The 24043-nt window shown below is 37.0% G+C and overlaps 1 protein-coding gene across 2 annotated transcripts in view; it reads right to left on the bottom strand.

Annotated features, from left to right (window-relative positions):
- LOC119874263 (butyrophilin subfamily 1 member A1-like) overlaps positions 1-24043 on the bottom strand; it is a 74350-nt gene that overhangs the window by 14726 nt on the left and 35581 nt on the right. The gene's annotated exons all lie outside the window — the stretch shown is intronic.

Raw genomic sequence — 24043 nt, forward strand, 5'->3', positions numbered from 1 at the left:
ACAGTCATCTCCTTGCTAGCAGGAGAACTCATTTTGACTTACATAATGTTCTCCAGAAACTAAAAAAAGGCAGAGGAAAGAGTGATGATTTTAGTGAATTATACAGTTAATGAGGAATGTTATTTCTAGTGGTTACATTTTATGGATATTTTTTTATAATGTTATTATTCTTTCTTACTCTAACATGTTCTTTAACTCTATATATACCTTTCTGTATTTGTAGATAACACATGCACACACATATATATAAACATATGTTCTTTCTCTATATATGTGTATCCATACAAATGTAATCTCACCAATTACATGTCTATTCATATGAATATATGTTGTACATATATACATATATATGTACATATATATACAGCTACATAGTAACAAGTAGTACTCTTTTGTCAACTCTTGGTGTATGATTTTGTAATTCATCGCAAGAAATTAGAAAGAAGGGACACCTGGGTGACTACAGTTGGTTAAGCGTCTGCCTCAGGCTCAGGTCAGGATCCCAGGGTTCTGGGATCAATCCCTGTGTCAGGTGCTCTGCTCAACAGGGACCTTGTTTCTCCTTCTCCTCCCCACTTGGGGGCTGTCTAGCTATTTCTGACTCTCTCTCAAATCAATCAATCTTTAAAAAAATAAGTTAGAAAGTGAATAATTCCAATGAATACATACAAATCTTTTTTCAGCTCTGGTCACTTTCACTTTTTTACTTCAGAAAATATTGTAAGAGTATCCAATTGAATTATCAGTTAATCCTCACAAATAATTATTTGATACAAATAATCACTAAAGAAATTTGAGTATTTAACCAGAAAAAATGTTAAAGGTAAATGGTATTGTCATAATTTTATTCTTCCTTCCTCCCTCACTTCATCCTTCTGTTCTTCCCTTTCTACTTTCTTTTCAATTACTTATTCTCAATTATTTCTGTGTCTCCAAGCTTTACTTTCCCCATGTCATGATGGTGACCATTATCATATTGAAGTAAACTAATGAAAAGAGAAAATAAAAATAAAATAAAATAAAATAAAAAATTTAAAAAAATAAAAAAATAAAAAAATAAAAAGAGAAAATAAGAGAGAAAATTGATAGGAAAGGAATGAGAGTGAAGAAAGAAAAAGAAGGGAGAAAATTAATTGAAGAAGCAGAAATAGGGCAGCCCAGGTGACTCAGAGGTTTAGCACCTGCCTTCAGCCCAGGGTGTGATCCTGGAGACCCGGGAGACCTGGGATCGAGTCCCATGTCAGGTTCCCTGCATGGAGCATGCTTCTCCCTCTGCCTGTGTCTCTGCCTCTCTCTCTCTCTCTCTCTCTCTCTCTCTGTGTGTGTGTCTCATGAATAAATAAAGTAAATCTTAAAAAAAAAGCAGAAATATTTGTAAAACAGCTGTGTTATTTTCACTTTGGAAGAAACCATCCACATTATGGAGATTTAAAAAATCTAAGGAGAAATAAACAAGAATGATACAGATGTCAGTGCTCTCTTTCATCAATGGATACATCATCTAGATGTAAAATCAACAAAGAAACATTGGGCTTTAGCTACACTTTATATCAAACAGACTTAAGAGACATATATAGATCATCCCATTCAATAGTACCAAATGCACATCCTTCTCCAGTGCACAAGAGACATTCTTCAGGATAGATCATATGTTAGGTTATAAAACAAGTCTTGACAAATTTATGAAAATTGATAGCATATCAAGTATATTTTTTATCACAATGATATGAAACTACAGATCAATAACTGGAGGAAAGTTAACAAATTCACAAATACAAAGAGATTAGGCAACGTGTCCTGAAAACTCAATTGGTCAAAGAGGACTAAAGAAAACTCACAGAATTTCTTGAGATATTCTCAAAAATGGTGAGAAAAGGGAATCACAGCATATGGAAACATAAGGGAAATAGCAAAAGCCAGTCCTAAGAGGAAAATTTAGTGATCAGTGCCTACATTAAGAAAGAAGAAAGATCTTAAATAAACAACTTAACTTGAAACTTCAAGGAAATGCAATAATAAACTAAACCCGAAGTTAGTAAAGGAAGGAAATAATAAAAAATCATACCAGATATAAATGTAATAAAAGCAAGAAAAACAACAGAAAATATCAATGAAACTAAGAGTTGGTTTTTTTGGAAAGATAAGCAAAATTGACAGATGTTACACTATCTTAAAAAAATGGGAGACTTAAATGAATAAAATTGTAAATGAAAGAGAAGACTTCACAACTGATACAACAGAAATGCAAAAGATCATGAGATCACTATGAAAAACAAATTGGATAACTTAGAAGAAATGAATAAATTCCTACAAACATACATATGAAGACTGAAAAATGAAGAAATAGAAAGTCTGAACTGACCAATAATGAGTAAAGAGATTGCATCACTATTCAAAGCCCTCTCATAAAGAACAGCCCAAGACCTAATAATTTTACAGATGAACTTTACCAAATGTTAAGCTAAAAATTAATGTCAATCCTTCTCAACTCCTCTAAAAAATTGAGGAAGTGAGGACAATTGCAATCTTATTTTTCAAAGCCAGCATTATCTTCATATAAAGGCAGAAAAGGACACTATAAGAAAATTCTAGGTCGATATCCCTAATGAACATAAATACAAAAATCCTCAACAAAACTAGCAAACTGAACTCAACAACATATAATAAAAGTCAGAAACCATGATCAAATGGGTTTTACCCTGGGATGAAGGTAGATCAGCATATGCAACTCAATAAGCATAATATACCACGTTAACAAAAATAAGTATAAAAATTATGTAATCATCTCAATAGATGCAAAGAAAAATACATGACAAAATCCAACACCTCTTCATGATAAAAACTCTCAACAAGTTAGGTACATAAAAATGTACCTCGGTTTTATAAGGGCCATAAATGAGAAACACACAGCTAAACTCATACTCACAGGTGAAAAGCTAAGAGCTTTTCCTATGAGATCAGGAACAACAGAAGGATGCCTTTAGTCACCACTTCTTTTGAATATAATACGGGAAGTCCCAGCTAGGCAAGAAAAAAAAGTCATCAAAACCTGAAAGGAAAAAATAAAATATTCTGTTTGCAGATGGCTTGATATGATATGTAGAAAAACTCAAAGACCAACTAAAAATGTTTAGAACTAGTAAATTCAATAAATTTGCAGGATGTAAAGTAAACATATAAAAATCTGTCGTGTTTCTATACACTAACAGTGAACTATTTAAATAAGAAATTAAGAAAACTAATGTCTTTACAGTAGTATCAAAAAGAATAAAATATCTAAGAGTAAATTTCACTAAGGAAGTTATAGATGTTTTACTGAAAACCATAAGAAATTGTTGAAAAGATTTAAGTAGACACAAATGAGAAAATATCATGTTCATGGATTGGAAAATTTAATATTATTAAAAAGTACATATTACTTAAAGCAATCTATGGATATGATGCAATCCCTATCAAAATTCCAATTTCTTTTCTATTTCTATGAAAAAAATCCTAAAATTCATATGGAACAACAAAAAAACTGATTAGCTAAAGATATGTTGAGCAAAACCAAAAATGAAAACAAAACAAAGAGAAAACCTAACAAGAGGCATCACACAACATGAGTACAAAATATACTGCAAAAGTATAGTAATGAGCGGCCTGCTTTCCCGCCACGGTGGATGCAGTGGCCGCAGCCCAGGAGCAGCTGGCTTCCCGCGCGGTGGCGAGGACGCTGGCGGCGCCTGGGAGAGGAGTTGACGATAACTTTCAAATCATCCTGAAAACCTACGAATTCGGCCTGAGATTTAAAGAGAGACCAGCTGGAATGTTACAGTGAGAAGAGTTCGCGCTTCTATCAAGGAGGGAAGACAGAAAAAAATAAAGAAGTAAAAAAGCATCCAAGGGGGAGGGGCCCTGCGAGGAGCAGGGCTAAGGCCGGCGGTGAGAGCCTCCAGGACAGGGGAGCCCCGGGAGGGAAAGCCGCTGGGGCTCCCAGGAGGGCGGGGATGCCCTCAGGCTCCCAGGGGCACTAACAGAGCACCTGCGCCCCAGGGAGAGCGCGCCACACCCCACGGCCGAGCTCCCTAAAGGGCTGGAGGGCGCGCCCGGTGGGGCCCCGGGAGCAGCTCAGGCAGCGGCTCAGGCGGCGGCTGCGTGCAGAGCGGGCTGCGCGGCCCCGGGAGCGGGATTCCAGGGGCGCCGGCGCCCGTCGGGGACCGCAGGGCACCGGGGGACACAGCCCAAGATCCAGCGCTGCCCCCGGGACGGGCGGAGGCCGAGAGGACACAAGGCAGCAAGGACGCTCCTGCTGCAGGGGGCCGGAGCTGTGCAGATCACCGCCACCACCCCACCCCGCCCCCGCCCCGGAGCATCCAAGCCCCTGCGGACTGGGAGCTGGTGTAGTTACTAAGGGAGCTGACTCCAGAGTTGGAGAGCTGGCCGCCGACACTGTTGTTCCTCCTGGTGTCACCTTGTACCTGGGACTGAGCAGAGGCCTCATAGGGATAAAGAGCTCCAACTGAGCCGTGCACCTGGCAGGGGGCTGGGAAGCTCCCCCAGGTGCACAACCTGAGAATCTGCACAGCAGGCCCCTCCCCCAGAAGAGCAGCTGGAAGGACAGGGGAAAAGCAAGTTATTGACCAAGCAGCACTAGAAAGTTCCAGGGGAAGTCGAGGGATTTACAGTATATAGAATCAGAGGATACTCCCCCTTGTTTTTTGCTTTCTGTTCCCCCCCTCAACCCCCTTTTATTTTCTTTCTCTCTTTTTCTCCTTTTTCCAGTACAACTTATTTTTGGCCACTCTGCCCTGAGCAAAATGACTAGAAGGAAAAACTCACCACAAAAGAAAGAATCAGAAACAGTACTCTCTCCCACAGAGTTACACAGTTTGGATTACAATTCAATGTCAGAAAGCCAATTCAGAAGCACAATTATAAAGCTACTGGTGGCTCTAGAAAAAAGCATAAAGGATTCAAGAGACTTCATGACTGCAGAATTTAGATCTAATAAGGCTGAAATCAAAAATCAATTAAATGAGATGAAATCCAAACTGGAGGTCCTAATGAGGAGAGTTAACGAGGTAGAAGAACCGTGAGTGACAGAAGACAAGTTGATGGCAAGGAAGGAAGCTGAGGAAAAAAGAGAAAAAAGATCATGAGGATAGGTTAAGGGAAAGGGACAGCCTCAGAAGGAAAAATCTACATTTAATTGGGGTTCCAGAGGGTGCCGAAAGAGACAGAGGTCCAGAAACTGTATTTGAACAAATCATAGCTGAGAACTTCCCTAACTTGGGAAGGGAAACAGGGATTCAGATTCAGGAGATAGAGAGATCACCCCAAAAATCAATAAAAACCGATCAACACCTCGACATATATATATTTTTTATTTTTTTATTGGAGTTCAATTTGACAACATATAGCATAACACCCAGTGCTCATCACGCCAAGTGCCCCCCTTAGTGCCCATCACCCAGTAACACCTCGACATTTAATAGTGAAACTTGCAAATTCCAAAGATAAAGAAAAGATCCTTAAAGCGGGAAGAGACAAGAGATCCCTAACCTTTATGGGGAGAAGTATTAGATTAACAGCAGACCTCTCCACAGAGACCTGGCAGGCCAGAAAGGGCTGGCAGGATATATTCAGGATCCTAAATGAGAAGAACCTGCAGCCAATAATACTTTATCCAGCAAGGCTCTCATTCAGAATAGAAGGAGAGATAAACAGCTCCAAGAAAGGCAGAAACTGAAAGAATATGTGACCACCAAACCAGCTCTGCAAGAAATATTAAGGGGGACTCTGTAAAAGAAAGAGGAAGTCCAAGGAAGCAATCCACAAAAACAGGGACTGAATAGGTATCATGATGACAATAAATTCATATCTTTCAATAGTTACTCTGAACGTGAATGGGCTTAATGACCCCATCAAAAGACGCAGGGTTTCAGACTGGATAAAAAAGCAAGACCCATCTATTTGCTGTCTACAAGAGACACATTTTAGATGTAAGGACACCTCCAGCCTGAAAATAAAAGGTTGGAGAACCATTTGCCATTCAAATGGTCCTCAAAAGAAAGCAGAGGTAGCCATCCTTACTTATATCAGATAAGTTAAAGTTTATCCCAAAGACTGTAGTAAGTGATGAAGAGAGACACTATATCATACTTAAAGGATTTATCCAACAAGAGGACCTAACAATCATGAATATTTATGCCCCGAATATGGGAGCTGCCAAGTATATCAATCAATTACTAACCAAAGTTAAGACATACTTAGATAATAATACACTTATAGTTGCTGACTTAAACACAATACTTTCTACAATCAACAGATATTCTAAGCACAACATCCTCAAGGAAACAAGAGCTTTAAATGATACGTTGGACCAGATGGATTTCACAGATATTTACAGACCTTTACATCGAAACACAACTGAATACACATTCTTCTCAGGTGCACATGGAACTTTCTCCAGAATAGACCACATACTGGGTCATAAATCAGGTCTTAACTGATACCAAAATATTGGGATCATCCCCTGCATATTTTCAGACCATAATGCTTTGAAACTAGAACTAAACCACAAGAAGAAGTTTGGAAGGATTTCAAACACATGGAGGTTAAGGACCATCCTGCTAAAAGATAAAAGGGTCAACCAGGAAATTAAGGATGAATTAAAAAGATTCATGGAAACTAATGAGAATGAAGATACAACCGTTCAAAATTGTTGGGATACAACAAAAGCAGTCCTGAGGGGAAAATACATCGCAATACAAGCATCCATCCAAAAACTGGAAAGAACTCAAATACAAAAGCTAACCTTGCACCTAAAGGAGCTAGAGAAAAAACAGCAAATAGATCCTACACCCAGCAGAAGAAGAGAGTTAATAAAGATTCTAGTAGAACTCAACGAAATCAAGACCAGAAGAACTGTGGAACAAATCAACAAAACCAGGAGTTGGTTCTTTGAAAGAATTAATAAGATAGATAAACCATTAGCCAGCCTAAAAAGAAGAGAGAGAAGACTCAAATTAATAAAATCATGAATGAGAAAGAAGAGATCACCACCAATACCAAGGAAATACAAACGATTTTAAAAGCTTACTATGAGCAGCTATATGCCAATAAATTAGGCAATCTAGAAGAAATGGATGCATTTCTGGAAAATCACAAACTACCAAAACTGGAACAGGAAGAAATAGAAAACCTGAACAGGCTGATAACCAGGGAAGAAATTGAAGCAATCATCAATAACCTCCCAAGACACCGAAGTCCAGGGCCTGATGGCTTCCCAGGGGAATTCTATCAAACGTTTAAAGAAGAAACCAGAATTATTCTACTAAAGCTGTTTGGAAAGATAGAAAGAGATGGAGTACTTCCAAACTCATTTTATGAGGCCAGCATCACCTTAATTCCAAAACCAGACAAAGACCCCACCAAAAAGGAGAATTATAGACCAATATCCCTGATGAACACAGATGCAAAAATTCTCAACAAGATACTAGCTAATAGAATCCTACAGTACATTAAGAAGATTATTCACCATGACCAAGTGGGATTTATCCCCGGGATACAGGGCTGGTTCAACACTCGTAAAGCCAACAATGTGTTTGATCATATCACCAAGAGAAAAAACAAGAACCATAGGATCCTCTCCATAGATGCAAAGAAAACATTTGACAAAATACAGCATCCATTCCTGAGCAACACTCTTCAGAGTGTAGGGATAGAGGGAACATTCCTCAGCATCTTAAAAGCCATCTACGAAAAGCCCACAGCAAATATCATTCTCAATGGGGGAAGCACTGGGAGCCTTTCCCCTAAGATCAGGAATAAGATACGGATGTCCCCTCTCACCACTGCTATTTTACATAGTACTAGAAGTCCTAGCCTCGGCAATCAGGCAACAAAAAGCAATAAAAGGCATTCATATTGACAAAAGGAAGCTAAACTCTCCCTCTTCGCAGATGACATGATACTGTACATAGAAAACCCTCAAGACTCCACCCCACGATTGCTAGAACTCATAGAGTAATTCGGCAGTGTGGCAGGATACAAAATCAGTGCCCAGAAATCAGTGGAATTTCTATACACTAACAATGATACTGAAGAAAGAGAAATTAAGGAGTCAATCCCATTTACATTTGCACCCCAATGCATAAGATACTTAGGAATAAACCTAACCAAAGAGGTTAAGGATCTATACCCTGAAAACTACAGAACACTTCTGAAAGAAATTGAGGAAGACACAAAGAGATGGAAAAATATTCCATGCTCATGCATTGGAAGAATTAATGTTGTGAAAATGTCAATGTTACCCAGGGCAATTTACACATTTAATGCAATCCCTATCAAAATGCCATGGACTTTCTTCAGAGAGTTGGAACAAATCATCTTAAGATTTGTGTGGAATCAGAAAAGACCCCGAATAGCCAGGGGAATATTGAAAAAGAAAACCATAGCTGGGGGCACCACAATGCCAAATTTCAGGTTGTACTACAAAGCTGTGGTCAAGACATTGTGGTACTGGCACAAAAACCGACACATAGATCAATGGAACAGAATAGAGAATCCAGAAGTGGACCCTCAAGTTTATGGTCAACTAATATTCGACAAAGCAGGAAAGACTATCCACTGGAAAAAGAACAGTCTCTTCAATAAATGATGCTGGGAAAATTGGACAGCCACGTGCAGAAGAATGAAACTGGACCATTCTCTTACACCATACACAAAGATAAACTCAAAATGGATGAACGATCTAAATGTGAGACAAGATTCCATCAAAATCCTAGAGACAACACAGGCAACACCCTTTCTGAACTTGGCCACAGCAATTTCTTGCAAGATACATCCAGAAGTCAAGGGAAACAAAAACAAAAGTGAACTATTGAGACTTCATCAAGATAAAAAGCTTCTGCACAGCAAAGGAAACAGTCCACAAAAGAAAAAAAAAGAGAGAAAAAAAAGAAACAGTCCCCAAAACTAAAAGACAACGTACAGAAAGGGAGAAGATATTTGCAAATGACCTATCAGATCCAAGATCTATAAAGAACTTATGAAACTCAACAGCAAAGAAACAAACAATCCAATCATGAAAAGGGCAAAAAACATGAACAGAAATTTTACAGAGGAAGACATAGACATGGCCAACAAGCACATGATAAAATGCTCTGCATCACTTGCCATCAGGGAAATACAAATCAAAACACAATGAGATACCATCTCACACCAGTGAGAATGGCAAAAATTAACAAGACGGGAAACAACCAATGTTGGAGAGGATGTGGAGAAAGGGGAACCCTCTTGCACTGTTGGTGGGAATGTGAACTGGTGCAGCCACTCTGGAAAACTGTGTGGCGGTTCCTCAAATAGTTAAAAATAGATCTGCCCTACGACCCAGCAGTTGCACTGCTGGGGATTTACCCTAAAGATACAGATGCAGTGAAACGCCGGGACACCTGCACCCCGATGTTTCTAGCAGCAATGTCCACAATAGCCAAACTGTGGTGGGAGCCTTGGTGTCCATCAAAAGATGAATGGATAAAGAAGATGTGGTCTATGTGTACAATGGAATATTACTCAGCCATTAGAAACGACGAATGAATACCCATCATTTGCTTCAACGTGGATGGAACTGGAAGGTATTATGCTGAGTGAAGTAAGTCAATCGGAGAAGGACAAGCAGTGTATGTTCTCATTCATTTGGGGAATATAAATAATAATGAAAGGGAATATAAGGGAAGGGAGAAGAAATGTGTGGGAAATATCAGAAAGGGAGACAGAACATAAAGACTCCTAACTCTGGGAAACGAACTAGGGGTGGTGGAAGGGGAAGAGGGCGGGGGATGGGGGTGAATGGGTGATGGGCACTGAGGGGGACACTTGACGGGATGAGCACTGGGTGTTATTCTGTATGTTGGTAAATTGAACGCCAATAAAAATTAATTTATTAAAAAAAAATACGACAAATACCCACCATTTGCTTCGACATGGATTGACCTGGAGGGTATTACGCTGAGTGAAATAAGTCAATCAGAAAAAGACAAACATTATATGGTCTCATTCATTTGGGGAATATAAAAATTAGTGAAAGGAAATAAAGGGAAAAGAGAGAAAATGAGTGAAAATATCAGTGAGGGTGACAAAACATGTGAGACACCAAACATGGGAAATGAACAAGGGATAGTAGAAGGGGATGTGGGCGGGGCGTTGGAGTGATTGGGTGATGGGCACTGAGGGGGGCACTTAGCGGGATGAGCACTGGTATTATGCTATATGTTGGCAAATTGAACTCCAATAAAAAAAAATTTTTTTTAAGTATAGTAATGAAAACTGCATGGTACTAACATAAAACAGATATAGACCAATGGAACAGAATGGAAAGCCCCAAAATAAATCCACACTTTTACAATAAATTGACTTTGAAGAAAAATGTGTCAAAACATACAATGGGGAAGGATAGTGCCTTTTGTGTTGCAAAAACTCTATATCTTCATGCAGAAAATAAACTTCAACCTTTTCTTGTACCATAGAAACCAACTTGAAGTAGAATAAAGACTTAAACAGAAGACCTGAAACTGTAAAGCTACCATAAGAAAATGTAGGGGAAACTCTTCTTGGCATTGGTATCAGCAACGAGTTTTTGGATATGACCTCCAAAGCACAGACAAAGTAACAAACATAGACAAGTGGCATTGTACCAACTAAAAAGCTTTTTCATAGTAAAGCAAACAATCAATAGACTAAAAATTAACAATTTATCCACATTCTTACCAACAGTTGTTACCTTATGTTGGTGGGATTATAAGCTGGTACAGCCATAAAAAAAAGAGTATAGAAGATCCTCAAAAATTTAAATTAAGAGATAAGGAAGATGACATAGTAGGTGGACCCTGAGCTTACCTCATCCGATGACATACCCAGGTAACATCTACATGTATGCAACTCTGAGAATGACCTGGGAACTGGCTGAACAGATCATGGAGACAAAGCCACATCCAGAAAAGTTAAAAAGGTTGAAAGATCTGGCTAGGAAACAAATCCCCAGCCTGACTAACCGTAAACTAAAGGAACATCAGAAGGCACAGAAAACTGAGATTACACCTCACACTGGGTACCCATGGTCCTGGGGACCCATACTGGGAAGATGAGTCCCTATAACATCTGGGTTTGAAAACCAGCAAGGTTTAACTCTTGGAACTTTAAAAATCAGCAGGCTGAACCTTAGGAGAGCTGGAGTCCAATAGGAAACCAAGTTCCTGCCATCAAAGAGCAAGCATACTAAATAATTAAGCAAGAGACATAGCATAGATACAGCAGTTAGAAGGATATCTGGGATATACCTGAAGGAGATTTATTGACTAAACTTATAATGTGTCCTGCAGGGGCAGGAATCTACAGAAGATTTCTCAGGGAGCAAAAGAACCTGTGGGTATTATTTTTTCTCCTCTTTCCCCAACCTAGACAGTCAGATACTTGTGGTAGCTCCTACTAATACTCTCTCCCTTTTTAGCACCATAAGCCTCACCCTGGCATGCCATGCATGCCTACCACATGTTTTTATAAGCCATGTACCTGCAAGTCTGAAGTATTTTAAGTCCAGGCCATCGCCAGGATCATTCCTAGTGGGCTTAGTGATGCTCCTGTTGGGAAGGAGGGCAGAATACGAGACCTCTTGGGTCACAGGGCAAAAAATGATTCTAATTATTGAGATGCAATTATTGGAGTGGTGGCATGGCCTCTCAGGGGACAAATGGTTGGCAGGTGTCAAGATGCTGCCCTGGTCACTAGTATAAAAACAGAGATCCTGTGTGGGCAGTAAATCTAAGAGTCAGCCTTCTGCTATTCTTTGCTATAGACTCTGAACCACTGTGTACTCACTGGAGTGCTTTTCTGGGGCAAACCAGCACCCACCACAGTGCAGCAAGACCCTCCCCTGGGGGATTAGTGCAGGTCCATGTTGCACCAGGTCCCTAAAATTTGGAGTTTTGAAACCCAGCTGCACTATTGAGATAAAGCATAAGAGTACCACGCTACCTGCTAAGTAAACTGGACACAGACAGGGTGAAGGTGGGGATCTGAAGGAACCTAATGACACAAAGAGGGGAGCTGATCTGCCATTTGGTGAGGGATTTCTGAAGAGTGGCAGGTGTGAAGTCCCTGTTTGGGGACAGGAGACTGTGGTAATGCCATTTCCCCCCAGCCCATCAGCACTATCATCAGAACAACTTCAGTGAGCAACATAGCATCCCCAGTGGAGTCTGGAGCTGTTTGCACCATGCCTTGCCCCCCTTGCACCCTGCAGGTGCATCTCCCCTAGGGCAAGTCTGCCTGAGATTCAGCACAGCAAGCTCTCCCACAGAAGACCGGCACAAACCCCAACATGCACCAAGTCTACTGACCTTTGGCTGCTGCAATCTTCAGGAAACAGAATCTAGCCTCTTTTAACAAGCAGACCAAAAATATCCAGTTAAAACCTGCCACACAGAGGAAAATGTCCAAACAACCCCCACAGCAGGCAAGAAGAGACTCTGCAGCAGTCTGAGCTGAGAGAAACAGCAGCCAAAACACAATAGCAGAGTGCACACTCTGAAACACCTCCTGAAGCACCAGGCTCAAAACAGTGTAGGACCTCTCAATATAGCCATTACTCTCAGGAGCAGGAATATAACAGGCTTTTATAAAATCACATAAAAAAGTGACCTAGACAAAATGACAAGATGGAGGAATTCATGCCAAAAGAAAGAATAGGAAGAAATCATAGCCAGGGATTTAATCAAAATTGATATAAGATGCCTGAACCAGAATTTAAAACAACAATCATAAGGATACTATGTGGGTTTGAAAAGTATAGAAGACACTGAAGAATCCCTTACTGCACTGCAGAGATAAAAGAGCTAAAAACTAGTCAAGCCAAAATAAAAAAAAAAATTCTTTACCTGAGATGCAAAACTGACTAGATGCAGTAGATAGATGCAATGACAAGGATGGGTGACACAAGGGAACAAATCAGAGATATAGATGATCAAAATATGGAGAATAATGAGGCTGTAAAGAAGAGGGAAAGAAACATTGAATCATAAATGTATACTAAGGAAACTTAGTGACACCTTAAGGTATAAGAACAGTCATATCTTATGTGTCCCAGAAGAAGAAGAGTGGGAAAGGGGGCCAGTATTTAATTTGAGAAGATTATAACTGAAAACTTCTCTAATCTGGAGAAGGAAATAGACATTAAATCTGAAAGACAGAGAACTCCCATCAAATTCAACAAATACTGGCCTATACCAAGTCATATAGATAAAATTCCACACATACAAGAAAACAATCCTGAAAAAAGCAAGGAGGAAAAAGCTTTTAATCCACAGCGGGAGATAAATCATGTTTGCAGTAGGTCTGTCCACAGAAACTTGGCAGGCCAGAAGAAAGTAGCATAATATATTCAACGTGCAGAATGGGAAAAATAAGCAACAAAGAATTCTTTATCCATCAAGGTTGTCATTCATAATAAAAGGAGAGATAAAGAGTTTCCCAGACAAGCACAAACTAAAGTTCTTGACCATGAAGCAGCCCTGCAAGAGACATTAAAGAAGGCCCTTTGAGTGGGGAAAAAATAAAGAAGACCAAAAGCAAAAAAGACTGGAAAGGAACAGAGAACATCACCAAAAACACCAACTGTATAGCTAATACAGTGGCACTAAATTCATATCTATCAATAATCACTCTGAAGGTAAATGGACTCAATGCTCCAATCAAAAGGCATAGAGCATCTTAATGGATAAACACACACACACACACACACACACACACACACACACACACACAAGACTTATCTATATGCTGTCTACAAGAAACTTACATTTTAGACCAAAAGACACCTGCAGATTGAAGGTGAGAGGACAGAAAACCATTGATCATGCTAATGGATGTTAAAAGAAAGTTGGAGTAGTCATACTTATATCAGACAAACTAGATTTTGAAACAAAGACTGTAACAAGATGAAGAAGGGGTCTATCAATCAGGAAGATGTAACAGTTATAAATCTTTATGTCCCCAAATTGGAAGCACCCAAATATAAAAATGGATCAATAAACATAAATAAATACATTGATAATAATACAATAATAGTAGAGGACTTTAACACCCTACTTACAGCAATGGACAGATTATCTCAGCAGAAAATCAACAAGGAAACAATGGCTTTGAGTGACACACTAGACCAGGTGGACTAAAGAGCTATATTCAGAACATTTCATCCTAAAGCAGCAGAATACACATCCTTTTCGAGTGCACATGGAACCTTCTCCAGAACAGATCATATACTGGGTCACAAATCAGATCTTAACTGCTGCAAAAAGATTGAGATCATTCCATGTATATTTTCAGACCACAACACTATACCACAAATATACCACAACACAGTGGTATATTTCAGACCACTGTGATGATAACCACAAGAAAAAATTTGGAATAACCACAAATACATGGAGGTTAAACAACATGTCGGTAAACAGTGAATGAGTCAACAGGAGATCAAGGAATAAATTTAAAAGTATATACAAACAAAACTGAAAAAATGATCATCCAAAAACTTTGGGTTACAACAAAGGGTGTCCCAAGAGGGAAGTATGCAATGCAGGCTTACCTCAAGAAGCAAGAAAAGTCTCAAATACATAACCTAACTTCACACCTACAGGAGCTAGAAAAACAATAGCAAGTAAAACCTAAAGCCAGGAGAAGAAGGGAAATAATAATGATTAGAGCAAAAAATAAATGATATAGAAACAAAAAAAAATGGTAGAACAGATAAACGAAACTAAGAGCTGATTTTTTGAGAGAATCATAAGCCAATATCCTGATGAACATGGATGCAAAATTCTTGACAAGATGGTAGGAAGTTGAGTCCAACAGTACATTTAAAATGGTTCACCACGACCAAGTGAAATTTATTTCTGGCCTCTATGCAGGATTCAATATTTGCAAATCAATTCATAACATATACCACATTTATAAAGCTGGTGGTGTCATAATACCGGACTTCGATTTATATTACAAAACTGTAGTCATCAAGACAGTATAATACTGTCACAAAAACAGGCACATAGAAATGGAACAGAGTAGGAAACTCAAAAATGAAACCACAACTATATGGTCAACTTATCTTTGACAAAAGCAGAAAAAATATCCAATGGGAAAAAGTCTCTACAACAAATGATGTTACACAAACTCCGTAGCAGTGTGCAGAATAATGAAACTGAGCCATGTTCTTATACCATACACAAATATAAATTCAAAATAGATGAAAGACCTAAGTATGAGAGAAGAAATCATCAAAATATTAAAGGAGAACACAGACATCAACCACTTTGATTAACATGATTAAATTCTTACAAGACACATCTCTGGAGGCAAGGGAAACAAAAGCAAAAATGAACTATGATAAAATGAACTCAAGATAAAAAGCTTTTGTGCAGTAAAGGAAAATCTTGTTAAGATTACAATAATACCCACTATATTCCACAAAACTAAAAGGCAGCCTATGGAATGGGAGAAGATATTTGCAAATGACATATCTGATAAAGGGTTTGTATGCAAAACATATAAAGAATTTATCATACTCAACAACACACACACACACACACACACACACACACACACACACACACACAGACTAATCCAGTTAAGAAATAGGCAGATGACAAGAATAGACATTTTCCCAAAGAAGGCCCTCAAATGGCTAACAGACACATAAAAAATGCTCAACATCACTCATCATCAGGGAAATACAAATCAAAACTACGATGAGATAACACCTCACACCTCTATGAATGGCTAAATTAACAACACAAGAAACAACAGGCATTGGTGAGGATGCAGAAAAAGGGAACCCTCTTGCACTGTTGGTGGGAATGCAAACTGGTATAGCCACTTTGGAGAACAGTATGGAAGTTTCTCAAAAAGTTAAATATAGAGCTACCCTATGACCTGTCAATTGCAGTACCAAGTATTTATCCAAAGGACAAAAGCAGTAATTTGAAGGGGCATATGAACTCCACTGTTTCTATCAGTAATGCCCACAATAGCCAAAATATGGAAAGCACCCAGATGTCCATCAATAGATGATGGATAAAGAAGTGGCATATATATATCCAATGCAATACTACTCAGGCATCAAGAAGAATGAAAGCTTACCCTTTGCAATGACATGGATGGAACTAGAGGGTATTATGCTAAGGGAAATAAGTCAGAGAACAATTATGATATGATTTCATTCATATGTGGAATTTAAGAAACAAAGTAGATGAGCATAGGAAAGGGAGGGAAAAATAAGATGAAATCAGAGAGGAATACAAACCATAAGAGACTCTAAACTATAGGAAAGAAACTGAGGGTTGCTATAGGGAAGGAGGGTGGGAGTGTGGGGTAACTGGTTGATGAGCATTAGGGAGGGCACGTGATGTAATGAGCACTGGGTGTTATATGTGTTCTATGCAACTGATGAATCACTAAACTCTACCTCTGAAACTGTTAGTACATTATAGTTAATAATTGATTTTAAATATAAAAATAATTAAAAATTAAAATAAAAAATTTTTTCATCATTCAGTTTGTAAATGTTCAACTAATATCCCAGTATTTAGTATGGAAACAAGAATCACCTTATGCATCATGATCTCTGTGCCACTTCTGCAGAGAAGACACATCTAATGGACTAAAGGAGGTAAACTGCCTGCTATATGGGCTAGAAAAAGAGATTTAGTATCTAATTGATAATTGTTAACCAATCATACTATTATAAATGCCTCTGCTCTCCCAATAATGATACAAAAGACCGACAAGGCATTCCAAGAAAAGAAAACTACAGACCAATATCCATTATGAATATTGGTGCAAATTCCTCAACAAAGTACTAAAACAAACCAAAATCAGCAACATACTAAAAGGATTATTCTGGATGATACAGTGGGAAGAACTCCCACTGGATTATAAGGATGGTTCAATATACAAAAGTTAGTGTAATACACAATATTAATAGAATGGAAGGGAAGAAAATAAACCCATGAACATCTCAGTTGATGCAGAAAAAGTAACTAAGAAAAAAATTCAAAAAAAATTCAACACGTTTTCACGATACTCAATAATCTAGGAATGAGGGTGACTTCCTTAACACAATTAAAGATATCTGTAAAAAATCTACTACTAACATTATACTCAGTGGTGAAAGACTGCAAGGTTTTTTCTAAATTCCTGAATGAGACAAGGATGGCTGGTTTTGCCATTTATATTCAATATACTGAAAGTTCTAGCCAGAACATTAGATAAGAAAAGGGAATATAAGGCATCCGAATTGGAAAGAAAGAATAAATTATTTATTTTCACAGATGATATGTTCTTATAATAATAAACACTTGCAGGGGGGGAAAAACAAATTCAGCAAAGTTGCAGGATATAAAGTCAACATGCAGAATTAGTTTCACTAATATATTAACAATGAGAAATTTAAAAGGAGATAAAGAAAACAATCCCATTTACAATAGCATCAAAAAGAATAAAATATTTTTTAAAAGATTGTATTTATTTGACAGAAAGAGAGAGAGAAAGAGAAAGCACACAAGCAGTCGGAACAGCAGGCAGAGGGAAAGGGAGAAGCAAGCTCCCACCTAACAGAGCCCAATGTGGGACTCGATCTCAGGACTCTGGGATCATGACCTGAGCCAAAAACAAGATGCTTAACAGACTGAGCCACTCGGGCACCCCAAGAATAAAATAAATAAAACTTAACAAAAGACCTGTACACTGAAAACTTCAAAATATTGTTGAAAAATCAAAGACATAAATAAATAGAAAGACATCCCAAGTTTACCAACTGGAAGGCTTAATATTTGTTAAGATTACAATAATACCCACTATATTCCACAAAGTCAATGCAATCCATACAATATTTAGGTGTTCTGTTTTGTTTTGTTTTGTTTTGTAAAGCAGAAAAGCATCCTAAAATTCATATGGCATCTCAAAATAACCAAAACAAAGAAGATCAAAACAGAAAAATTCATACTTCCTGTTCTCAAAATTTACTACAAAGTTACAGCAATCAAAACAGTGTGATACTGCCAAAAGGACAGATGTATGGACCAAGATATACGACAAATATATGAAACAAGAAAAGGAGTTCAGAAATCAATCAATCTTTATATATATGGTCAATTGATTGTTGACAAGGTAACATGGCCATTCACAGGGAAAAGGACAACCTTCTCAAGAATGATGCTAAGGGGGATCCCTGGGTGGCGCAGCGGTTTGGCGCCTTCTTTTTAGCGCGGGGCGCGATCCTGGAGACCCAGAATCGAATCCCACGTCGGGCTCCCGGTGAATGGAGCCTGCTTCCCCTTCTGCCTGTGTCTTTGCCTTTCTCTCTCTCTCTCTCTCTGACTATCATAAATAAATAAAAATTAAAAAAAAATTTAAAAAAAGAATGATGCTAAGAAAACTGGATATTTACATGCAAAAGAGTGAAACTGAACCTTTGTCTTCTACCATACACAAAATTAACTCAAAATAGAGCAAGACATAATAATAAGAGCTAATACCATATAACTTTTAGAAGAAAACATAGAGAAAGTCTTTGCAACATTGTTTTGATAATAAATTATTGGACATGACAACAAAAACACAAACAAAATGAAAAAAATAGATGAATTTGACTATATCAAAATTAAAAGCTTTTGTGCATTTAAAGGAAACTATCAAAATTAAGTGAATGCTCTTTTGGGTAAGAATGTTATTATAGGCATAAAATTATTTTTGCAAGTACTTTTTAAAAACTAAAATGACCAAAAAATAATAATATAAATAAATAAATAAATAAATAAATAAATAAATAAATAAATAAAATGACCAGTATAGTCAATGACAACCAGAAACACAAGAAATCAAGACCACATGAAAGAAGTGCAGTCACTTTGGACGTTTGATAGCACCTTAAAACAGTAAACATATAACTACCATTTGATCCAGGAATTCTGTTCCTAGAAATATGCCCCAAATAAATGAAAACATAAGTCCACATAAAAACTTGTGTACAAATATTCATACTAATGTTGTCAGAATATCCAAAAAGTGAAAACAATTGAAATGTTCATAAACTGATGTCATATATCCATACAAGGAATATTATTTACCAATAAAAATAAATGAACATGGATAAAACTTGAAAGCGAAAGAAGCCCATCACAAACAACTGCATATTATATTGTTCCATTTATATGAAATATCCAGAGTAGGCAAATCCATAGAGACAAAGAGTAGATTAATGGTTGCCAAAAACTGGAAGAAGAGGAAAGTGGAAAGCGGCTACTCATAATTATGTTTTTTTCTTTTTGTAATGCTAAAAATATTCTAAAATTAAATGTGCACCCACAATTAATATGTAACAACTTTAAATCCCCTATGTAAAACCCCTTTGCATGGAAATCTGGAGTTTCTTTTAATATTTCTGAAAGAAAATTGAGATAGACATTTCTTGTAATTCCAAATAACATAAAAGAGCAGTGATTAGATAAATAATACTATGGGCCCACAGTTTCTGACCCAGAAGAAGTAATTGTATTTGAAGGGGCCTCCCTTAATAATAGTGTTTCTTGCATGTTTTCCTTACCCGTTAAAGTGCAGGAAAACTCTTTTGAAGGCAGCTGCATAATTAAATGAGCCACATCATTCTTAGGGCCAAGAACTATCAGATAATTAAAGAATCACAGCAATATTAAAAGTCTTAAAGAAGAGTGGGTAACATTTATTTATATCCAGCTTTGAATTTGATTAGAGAAGAATGAGAGGGTAGAAATCACTTGATCATAATTTGTTTATCATAAAATGTGCATTTCATCCTAATAACTCTGAGAAGAATTAATAACTAAAAGGAGAGGCATCACTCCGGTAGATTTTAAAACAGCTATAATTACAGAAGCAGAAAAGAATGAAGAGTAATACTTCTCTCCATATACCAAATAAATTATAATGATAAGTATAAAAAAGTGAAGCCATGAGAAAAACCTTAAAGTGAATACAGGTGAATATATTTCTAACACTTACGCTTCCTAAAAATAATATCCAATAAACATTATAGTCAAAATTAGCCAAAATTAACATACTTGACCAAACTGGAATATTTTGCAATTCAAAAGCCATCATAAAGAAAATGAAAAAGCAAATGACAAGAATGGACAAAGCATTTTTTTAAAAGATTTTTAAAAATTATTTATTCATGAAAGACACATAGAGAGAGGCAGGGACAGATGCAGAGGGAGAAGGAGGGCTCCCCGTAGGGAGCCTGATGCAGGACTCCATCCCAGAACCCCAGGATCATGACCTGAGCCAAAGGCAGACACTCTATCACTGAGCCACCCAAGTGCCCCTGGACAAAACATTTTGAAATATAAGAAAAACTAAACTCTAACTTCCTTCCAATGTTAATATTTGATTATGTTTAAGGTATCTAAAAATTAGTCACTGAATCAGATATCTGGGTACAAATTCAGCAAAAATAAATCTACCATTTACTGAATACATACTATATTTTAAATATTAGGCATTGTGGTTTTTTTCTCATAATCATCCTTAATCCTCACAGCAGCCCTGGGATATAGGTGTTATTTATTCCCACTTTATAACTATAATTCAAAGGACTTATGTGACTTTCATTTAATTCATAAATATCTGGATATACTTAGAAACAAGGTTTATAATCTATCACTTAGGTACACTGACTCAGATAAATAATGAGTTAAGAAGTATAAGAGGGTCATAATCACACACAAACATGCAGACAGCAACTGTTTATATTTATGAAAGTACAATAAAGCAGGTTGCACTATGAAATATCATTTGTATGTCTACAATTATATTCATATCTACATCTATACTATATATATACTATATATATTGTATCTTCAGGGAAGATTCAGGGAAACATTTTAGCCACCATTGATGGAACTTTTCAAGACAGAAAAACAGCAAACTCAATATAAACATGTATAGACTTTAACCTAAAAATTCCATATGTATGACTGTATACTAAAAATTATATGGTTTTATGGATAAGCTTTATGCACAAAATTGTTCCTCAGTACATTACTTTCAAATAATAATTTGGTAACAATCTAAATGTAATTTTACATATTACATGTACATGCAAAGACATGTTCATTTATACATAATATACACATAAATATGTAAATAAAAGTACACCAGAAGTATGTCTGTTTATATGTAAATATGTATAGTTATTTTTGTGCCATATTATTTCCTTTTTGTCTATTTTGCATTTTTTAGTCATTAACTTTTTTCTTTTTTTTTTTAAGATTTTATTTATTTATTCATGAGAGACACACACAGAGAGAGAGGCACAGGCAGAGGGAGAAGCAGGCTCCATGCAGGGAGCCCTTGGGTCTCCAGGATCACAGCCTGGGCCAAAAGCGGTGCTAAACCGCTGAGCCACCAGAACTGCCCTCATTTGCTTCTTCTTTAAAACATAAGATAGAATGAACTTTGTGTGAGATTTTTAAATTTCTGAATAATAAAAAGTCCCCAGATTAAGATGTGGTAGAGAGGCAGGGCCACATTATCAAGAATTTATGGAAGAATATTGCCTATTTTCTTAGTCTAGCTAAAGATTTGTCAAATTTATATTTACAAAAAATAGCTTGTAGTTTCATTGATGTTTTCTGTTGTGTCTCTGGTTTCTGTATCAGCCCAACATATTATCTATCCTGGAGAATTTTCCTTGAGACTTGAGCATAATGTGTATTCTACTACTGCTAGATGGACTCCTCTTTATTTGTCTGCTAGGATAATTTATTCTACAGTCTTGTCAAATTTGCTGTCTCCTTATGATTTCCTATGTGGATGATCTATCCATTCAAAAAAGTGGGGCACTGATGTTCCATACAATTATTGTATTGCCATATATTTCTCTCTTTAGTTAATACATGCTTTGTATATTTAGGGGCTTTAACGTTGGAGCATGTATTTTTTTAAAGTGCTATATTTTATTGGTAAATTGACCCTTTTTATCATAATAAATGACCTTCTTTGACAGTTTTGACTTAAAGTCTATTTTGACAGTTTTGACTTAAAGTTGATTTTGTATGGTATTTAGTCAGGCCTGTTCCGTTTTGCTTACAATTCTTATGGAATATATTCTCCCATTCCGTCACATTGAGCCTGTGTATAAAGTGAGTCTCCGCTAACTCTGGGAAACAAACTAGGGGTGGTAGAAGGGGAGGAGGGCGGGGGGTGGGAGTGAATGGGTGACGGGCACTGGGGGTTATTCTGTATGTTAGTAAATTGAACACCAATAAAAAATAAATTAAAAAAAAATAAAGTGAGTCTCCTGTAAGGAGCAGATAATTGAGTCTTACTATTTAAAAACTCCACTAGCCAATTTAATTTAGAGCCTTTTGATGCAAAATTTAATCTATTTACACTTAAAGTAATTATATATAGGTGAGAATTTATTTTTGCCACTTTGTTAATTGTTTTCAATTTCTTTTTTTCTTCTCTTTTTGTTTTCCTTCATAATACTGTGATTTTTTTTTGTAGTGGTATGCTTTCATTCCTTTCTCTAATTTTATAGTTTGTGTATCTACTACAAGTTTTTTATTTGTGTTTACATAAATATGAGGCTGGCATAAAGCATCTTATGGATATAACAGTCTATTTTAAACTGTGAGCAACTTTTGATTGCTTTGGACAGCATTACACTTTTCCTCCTCCCCACACTATGTATTATTGATGTCACAGCTTACATCTTTTTATATCGTGTATCCATTAATAAATTATTATAGTTATTATTTCTAAAATACTTTTATCTTTTAAATTTCATACTAGAGTTGAAATTGATTATGTACCACAATACAGTATTAGAATATATTGTATTTAATTATACTTTTACCAGGGAGTTTTATACTTTCATGTGCTTTCATGCTGCTGATTAGTTTCCTTTCATTTCAGCTTGAAGAATTAGACATATAAGGCATCACTAGTGATGAAGAACCCCTTTATATGAGAATGTTTGTCTCTCCTTTATTTTTGAAGTACAGGTTTTCTGGGCATAATATTCTTGTTTGGCACTTTTTCAGTGTTTTGAACATATCTTACTCTCTCTAGACCTGTAAGATTTCTGCTGAGAAATCCACTCACACTCTTAATGGGGGCTTCTTTTTTTCATGGATCATTTTTCCTACACTTTAAAAATTCTCTGTTTGTCTTTGACTTTTGATAATTTAATTATAATGCATACATTAAACTTATTTATATTCTTGGGGCTTCATGAACTTGGATGTCTATTTCCTTGTGTTTGTAAATATACCTTTAAATAGACTTTCTGCACTCTGTTTCTTTCTCTTCTTGTGGGAGTCTCATAATGCACATATGGATTCACTTGATTGATTCCCATAGCCCATTAGACTCTCTTCTCTCTTTTTCTCTTTTTGTTCCCGTGAGAGCATAATTTCAAATGACCTTTGTTTTTATTGGTTGTACATTCTGCTCATTCAAGTCTGTTTTCGAAAACCTCTAGTGAATTTTTCAATTTAGTTTTCACACTCTTCAGCTACAGTATTTCTATTTGTTTCTTTAAAAAAATTTCTTACTGTTGAACTTCCATTTTATTCATGTATTCTTTACCTGCTTTTGTTGAGTTGTCCATTTGTGTTCCACTGTAACTCACTGAGCTTCTTTAAGATTATTATTTTCTTTTTTTTTTAATTTTTATTTATTTATGATAGTCACAGAGAGAGAGAGAGAGAGAGAGAGGCAGAGACACAGGCAGAGGGAGAAGCAGGCTCCATGCACCGGGAGCCCGATGTGGGATTCGATCCCGGGTCTCCAGGATCGCGCCCTGGGCCAAAGGCAGGCGCCAAACCGCTGCGCCACCCAGGGATCCCAAGATTATTATTTTCGATTCTTTGTCAGACAATTTACAGATCTCCATTCTTTAGGGTTAGTTACCGGAGATTTGCCTTCTTCCTTTGATTGTGCCATGTTTTCTTGATTCTTCGTGTTCCTC

This window comes from Canis lupus, chromosome 12 (genome assembly GCF_011100685.1).
Source record: "Canis lupus familiaris isolate Mischka breed German Shepherd chromosome 12, alternate assembly UU_Cfam_GSD_1.0, whole genome shotgun sequence".
NCBI lineage: Eukaryota > Metazoa > Chordata > Mammalia > Carnivora > Canidae > Canis > Canis lupus.